At 36.3% G+C, this 7,591-nt stretch overlaps 2 long non-coding RNA genes across 2 annotated transcripts; one reads left to right on the forward strand and one right to left on the reverse strand.

The window, feature by feature from the left end:
- Positions 1-285: 285 nt before the first annotated feature.
- Positions 286-2,982, forward strand: LOC149710272 (uncharacterized). The gene is made up of 2 exons (XR_016377714.1): positions 286-617; positions 677-2,982. It is a non-coding gene; the product is annotated as an uncharacterized LOC149710272 (long non-coding RNA).
- LOC149710273 (uncharacterized) lies at positions 1,773-3,679 on the reverse strand. Its single transcript, XR_016377713.1, has 2 exons — positions 3,521-3,679; positions 1,773-3,466 (listed from the first exon to the last, which is right to left on the reverse strand). It is a non-coding gene; the product is annotated as an uncharacterized LOC149710273 (long non-coding RNA).
- Between the last annotated feature and the right edge of the window lie 3,912 nt (positions 3,680-7,591).

A 7,591-nucleotide genomic window follows, 5' to 3' on the forward strand; every position in this document is an offset into this window, starting at 1 on the left:
AATTGACAGCTTCTTTGCATAATTCCCGAAGTATTTCTATTCCAAAATTTAAGCCAACAGCCAACCCTATTCCCTACCAATATTCTAGAGAAGCAGCCCAATTGGCGGCTTTCCCGCCCAATATGGCATCCCTGCAGGCTGGCGACGCCGTTCGCCGAACGACGCTCTCGATCAGTCTTGGAAATAGCACAGGTCCACAGGTCCAAAACCAGTTTATTAATTGCTCGGACCAGTTTTTTTATTCAAAATCCGGGGGTTACTGGTCCTTGGGACCAGTTTATGGTTGAATACCGTAAGATCAACTCCCCCCTAGGTCAACTTACCACTAGGCCACCCTCCCGTATGGTCAACTTTACATAAGGCCAACCCATTATTTTGTGGTAGAAAAATCCTGTAATGGTGTTTTTTGGGCGGGGAAAATAGATTTTTAACGTAGGGAAGGTATTTTAACGTGGAAAAGGTATTTTAACCTGGAAAAGGTATTTTAACCTGGAAAATAGGTATTTTAACCTGGAAAATAGGTATTTTAACATGGAAAATAGGTATTTTAACATGGAAAAGGTATTTTAACGTGGGAAAGGTCTGCAAGATTACTTGTCCCTGGACACGAGTCAAAAGTATTTATTATACTGCACGGTGTTTCTAAGCACTATATTCATTTTTATTTATTTATCAGTACAGTACAGGTAAGCCACTAGAGCTTGGTTAGTACAGCCGAGAGAGATTAACGATGAAGTTATACATTAGTAAGAAAAAAGAAAAAAAAATATAAGTAACAAAGTTGTTTAATCTGTTTTATATCTCATATTTATCCGATGTTCGTACATAAGCCACTCCGTTGGCTTCACGAACAGTGTTCAAATAAATAAATAAATAAGGGTACTAAGCGTAAACTGTTAGAGTAGTAGTAGTATACGACCATATTACCTTCCTATAAGCTTTAATACAGTTAAACGCAGGGTACTGACATTATTGCATTAAAAGTGTAATGGCCGTCACTACTCACTAGTGCTTCGAGTGGAGTGAGCTCCCCCACGGACAACTAACTTCCGTTTCTTCCTTACCGAATCATGAAGCCCGCCAACTACGGCACTCTCTTGTGCTGCCACCTTCGGCACTCTCTTGTGCTGCCACCTTAAGTCAAAAAACAACAAATAGTAAATTAAAAATATGTAGATTCACAAGATGCAATAAGTGGAAGTTTCCTTTTTATTACAATATCTATAAACTTGCCAATAGTGAGGACAATGTTCAATAAATTAGTTAATTATACTTAGCCCAAAAAACATGAGCGGTTAAATGTGCGCCTGTTTTTGTTATTATCAAGGTTTATCAACTGAATAAACTTCCCCCTTTTCCAAAATATTACTGAATGGGGTATGTTTTTACCTCAAAATATTGGTATTTTTCCAATTTATTGCTAATTACCTTGTTTATTGTCATCTTTTTCCACAACATTGTTATTTTACGTCATTTTTACCCTAAAAAGCGGCGCACTTTTAGCCACTCGTAAAAAACCCGCGGGTTTTACCCATCATTAAGATCTTCAATTTTGATGAATTTGAATGCTAGAATAATTTCATTTTAAAGATATTTGTTGTTTCATCTTCAAAAGGACCATTTAATATTATTTTTTTATGAAATATTTGGTCCTTTTTTTAATAAGCAGTTACTTTTGAATGAGAATTTCTACCATTCACCCAAGTACCAAATAAAACCCAGTGGGCTGGGCTTTTTTTATTTAAAAAAGCAGGGTTTTTTGAACCCAGATGTCAATGGACTAAGGATGTTTCTTTAATAATGATCAAGGATGTGTACAAAAATGAATATACATTTCTCCAAAATAATTTCCAATAAAGGAAATTTCATTAATGAATGAGCTAGAGAATATTCCCACTGGTCCAAGAACAAGCAGAAAGAGAGCAAATTTAGCCAAGTTAAACTCCTGAGAAATTTAATTGCGTGAGGATTTAGAAATGCTAATAGAAAACCAACTTACAGATTGAGACATTGGATATGTATTTTTTAACACTGCGAGATATAAAAATTAAATCTACGCATATTTTTCAAAAAAACGAAATATACATGAAATAATTTTCATTTCTTAAATGGATATTGACGAAAAAAGATTCAAGACTTCATCATAGTCATGAGAGCTTTTTTAAGCTTTGAACTATATATATTATGAAAAGATATTCGCTCCTTTGATTCCCAGCAGGATGGTGTAAATTACATTCTTTTAACCATATCAATTCCAATAGGGGATAGACATTAAACGGAATGAAATGGTCTGGCAGTTTCTTTATTGACTTAAAGGGATAGACTATCAACTTTTCTCCGCATCTCGACATTAAATGGACTAAAATAAATGTTTAATAAAACCTTTTTGGCTAATTTTATGCAATTTTGGTGGCTAGAACGAAATTAATGGGGTGAATAGAATTAGACCAAACCATTTTTAATTCAGCGACAGTGCTATCATCTTCCGATAAATTAGGTCATTTTGGCGCACGGAGATGTTTCTATTTGTTGACAATTAAGAAACGGTTATAATAAATATTAATTTACATTTTTTGTCCCTCGTTTCGGTCTGTCGGGCGTGGAAATGAAAACATTCACTGCTACTGAAACAATGGGCGTTTGATTTCTTTTCTACCGCGTCGTAATGCTAGAACGAAATTAACCATCGCCCAATTTCTTCCTGATTTAGTTTGGGGGAGGGGGGTGAACCAGATAAATTTTTGTATTAAAACAGTCGCAACCAGAAGTACAAACTTTTTCTGCGAACAGGCTATGAAGCTTTGGATAAACCATGAACCTATTTCGCTCTTGGTTTTTTAAAACAATACAAGGACAAATGTCCAGAGTCAGGGCTGTGATTAAAGCATTAGTCCAGGCAAATGACTATTAAAATAAATGCCCTAAGAGGCTGAGACAAGAGTCTTAACCCGGCTATTCTGGTCCAACTAACTGACCAGCCAGTTTCCCCTTTCTTATATCATTTTATGAAGGGGAAAACAAACAAAGATTTCTTTAACAAAGTATTTCACCTGGTAGGTAACCCCCCCCCCCCCATTCTTGCACAGAGCTGTAAGGCTTACTTAAGATTTAATTTTCATGTGATAAGTACAGTTATTAATTGACCTAGTTTTCTGAATCCACGAGAGATAGCTTTGTTACGTCCAGTGATGATGATGGCAATTAAATCTGAATCTGAAAGTGTAAACTTATCTCTAGGAAGGTAATTATTAATTGACCTAGCTTTTTGAATCCATGAGAGATAGCTTTGTAACATGGCTTTGTAACGTCCAGCGATGATTTTAATTAAATCTGAATCTGAAAGTGTAGACTTATCTCTAGGAAAGTAATAATTAATTGACCTAGCTTTCTGAATCCATGAGAGATAGCTTTTTGAATCCATGAGAGATAGCTTTGTTACGTCCAGTGATAATGATGGCAATTAAATCTGAATCTGAAAGTTTAGACTTATCTCTAGGTAAGTAATCCACCTTATTCCTACCTTCGCCAATCACGAATGATAGTGTTTGCCCAACGTCCATTGAAAATTTGAATTTTAACTTGAAAGTATCCACTATCTTCAGTTAATTAGTAACCTGTCTTCGTGAACGCTGAATTAAATGATCCCAATGTCCAAACGTTATTTCTAGAAATGGTTACCCTGACCGTTGCTCTGACTTGCTCAAGCCAGAGCCAACCGACAACGACAAGGCGTGGAGAATCGTCCGTTGTGGTCTCGCGGATTTGAAATTTTGACCATACCGAATACTACCACTCTATTGGCTGTAAATTATACCTACAGTGCTGCTCGCGGTGGACGCTTCCTAAAGCGTCGCGAGAATTGAGGAGGAAAAAGATGGGGGTTAGGCGTTTTATTTTTTCCATGTTTGTTCCTTTCCCCCCCAACCAAATTCCAGCCGCCGTGATATATGTCAACCCTAGTAGTTAGTGAACATATGGGGGTTTATAATTCTTCCCTGCCTTTACTAAAACTGTCATAATAAATGTCAACTGAACTTTAGAGGCAAAGAAATGTCTTCTAGAAAGACGGTTTTTTTTTCTTTTCAAAGTTCTAGCAGTGGCAGTGTAGTAGACTCAGTGTGTAGACTCTATTGGAAAATAATATTAGGTGCCAATACTCGAAATTAGTATAATTCAAAACACATAAATAGTCGTTAAAAATAGTTTAATTAATTTTAAACGCGATTTTTTTGGTGGGATATTGTTAATTATATTGTAAAGTTTAGGATAAAGTTATAATTGTGATTTTTAGGCCGTTGGAACGGCTGATATGGTTTTTCACATTTAATAGCTTTAATTAGGCCCATATTAATTAACCCGATATTGATTTTGGGGTAGTTTTAGCCAAGGAATCGAATGGTGATATGAAAATTAGTAAATAATTAAGTAGCTGTAAAAAATATCACTGTACGGCTTTGAAATCCTTTTTTTCGAATTCCTGACTCCAAAATTAGTCAGGAAAAATCATTTTCATCTTAAATTACCTTAATTACGAGTTGTAATTAACGAAAAACTTGAAAAAATATCCAGCGAAACTTAACTTTGCAAACGTATGAAGTATTAACGGGTGTAACACTAGGTTGAAAGCCGAAATCAGAGACAACTTTTAGAACATTTAGTTTTTCGGTTATTTTCCGTTTCTGATTGTAATTAGCTTAATTATTTAGAGAAACACGCGAAATCTGAATGTTTCGAACCTCCTGATTCCAATGGTGTTAATTTCAGGTCTCTACGACTAACCGTTAATTAATTATGCAATTAAACGCCCAAAAAGGCAGACGATATTTTTAATTTTTCGTCTTTGAAACATGTTTTTGGCATAAAATAGCAATTAATTCAAATTAAATTATGTGGTTCTGATGTAAAAAACTGTAAGGAATCGAATGAAAGTGATCGCAAGACCGTAGGCTTAGCAGTTGATTAGTTGTTGCACTAATTACGGTGAACCTCATTTAATAATTCAACCTAACTGGGAAGCGAGAGAAAAGGTTACAGTCTCTGGCCTCCCAGTGCATTTTTGGTATCAAGTGATGTTGATAATCTTTAATTAGAGCAAAAACCTTTATTATCTTAAGTTTTGACGGGAATTTTCTAATGCATATTGTTACGTGACCCAATACGAATGTCATATTGAAAAATTAGTATGATGTCTTTAGAAATAAGGCGAAATAGCTATTATTTTATTTCCTGATTTGAATTTGACTGATTTCGACAAAACTGATTTGAGTTCTACTTAAATTCACCCTGTTTGATCGATTTCTGATATTTTCTGATGCCCCAATTTTTTTCCCACCATTTAGGAGGACTTGAAAAATCTGATTCGCCTGATTCTGGTCCAACTACTGACTTTATCTAAACGCGGTTAATTGCATTGAATTCAGCGTTAAAAACTCTATAAATTGGCGTCAAGATGTTTTCTTATTTATTCAAATAATTTGCATAATTAAATTTCCAGCTTTTGGCGTTTGGTGGTCTATAGTTCAGAAACTGCCAATCCTACGCTCTCGAAAGTAAAGATATCGGATTTACCATCCCTGAATTAATCTATTATAATGATCAATTTAATTTAATTAAAGGCGAAAAATTGCGATTAAAGTCTATAACAAAAATCAAAACACTGTAGACTTTAGTTTGTGGACTTCTACTGTAACGCCAAATTTAATAAAAAGTAATCTTCCCTTTAAAATTATTATATTCCCTTTAAATATTCTATAATTCTCCTTGAGTTGGGGTCAGCGCTGGTCGCGAACCTCGGTTCAATGGGGAATTACCTCGCAAATAGAAGGCCAATGGCCATGGTCTCTAGGCGCACCTGAACGGCTTACAATTCTCTCTGGGGGTTCGTGAGAGTCCCTTTTACTTGTACATATATTTTTAACCCCTTAACTAAAGAATGGAGTTTGTCAATCGTGTTTTTCAAATGTATTATTGTGTAGATATTTTTAGTGTATTGTTAGTATCTTAGTATATTATTGTAACGTGGACGAGAGAAAAGTATTTTCTACTCGGACCACGAACAAAAACCCTGACCTCTTGGGTCACGAAATAAGAGGGCACGTTCGCGTTCTCAAACACCTGCAACAAGTGCGTCATCAAACAAAAAACGGAACTCGACTACGAACGTTGACCGCAGAAAGCTCGTCAATGATTGGCTCGATGGATGAAACCCTTGACCACCAAAAACCTATATAAGCCCAGAGTGAACAATGGACTACATTCTTATCTCTTTCACTCTCCACCATCGAGGACGCTTATGCCAGAGACGAGTCCGACTCTCATGCCGTAGACGAAGCTACCTGCCGACCGAACCAATGTCCGTTGCTGTTCCTGACCGCCTTTATTGGTGAACCGCGCCAAACCGTTTAAGTGCGCGCAAAACTTTAAAACTTCAACGCTCGCGGTAAATGTTAAGTACGGTCTCGCTGGAGACAAAGACTATCGTCATGAACATTTCGTTGGCTGGGCCCTAGCCCTAATTTCTACGCGCCACGCGTCAATCGTTCGGCCTTGCGCCGCGACCGACCTCTGGATCACCGCACCGTGGAGATGAAGACGTTCCCGCGACTAAACGAGTAACGTACCAAAAACATTTATTAAAAGTCCTTATGGACCTTTGTTTAGAACTCTAAACCCTTTTGTGGTTGAAAAGTTAAAAAGCTATTTAAAGAGCTTTCATTATGTTAACACCCTTATGTGGTGAACTATATTTCAATAATTATTACTTAAAACCCTTATGTGGTTCAGTATTTTTATAAACACCTTCCGTGTTGAAATACGATATCGTATTTAGTTAAAACAGGCCTTATTAGTATATTATTAAAAGTGTGCATGCTATTATTTTCTTTATTACCAGTCTCATTTAGGGTGCATGCTATTATTTATTATTTTTAATTAGTGTTATTAAATATTTGATTGGCAAACTCCAAATACGTTTCCCATGAGTTATTACTCCTATATTTTAAAAACAATCCCCTAGACAACTTTGACCATAATTATATTATTTATCTCACTAACCCCAATAGTGAACGTTAAGTGAGCCACCCGGGTATATGACCTTTATAACGATAGTTAGACTAGCCATGAGCCGAAGTTAAGAGTTAAAGTAAGAACAAATCGTTATACTACGAAGCCAGCTCTAGTTTGGCGCTGATTGGACAGTTTAGTGTCACCATGGGGTGATGTTGGAGGTAAGCAACGGGCGGCGTTGCCAGACATACCATAATTATAGTACAATTCGATAATTTTGAAAGTTTTTTCGAAGCGTAGGATAATTTTGAATTTAGCGGGAAATCAATCTAACCCGGGGTATAAAAGCCGAAATAGTATGTAATGATTCATAGTCATCCCATAGGCACGATGTGAGACTGTTGGCATTTCTATAACTTTACTTTGATTCAGGCCTGTTGCTCGAGATATAAAACAGGGTTCGTACACGACCTGCTAAAGTTTATAACCATGGATAAAGAATGCGCACGAGGAAATTTGTTTTCACGCTATAGGATAGGCAACTCCCTATCTCGGACGACCGCTTATTCTGTATATACTCTGTTCA

This window comes from Phalangium opilio, unplaced genomic scaffold, assembly GCF_054372755.1.
Source record: "Phalangium opilio isolate 3A_F unplaced genomic scaffold, DU_Popi_V2 ptg000011l_1, whole genome shotgun sequence".
In the NCBI taxonomy this organism is placed as follows: Eukaryota; Metazoa; Arthropoda; class Arachnida; order Opiliones; family Phalangiidae; genus Phalangium; species Phalangium opilio.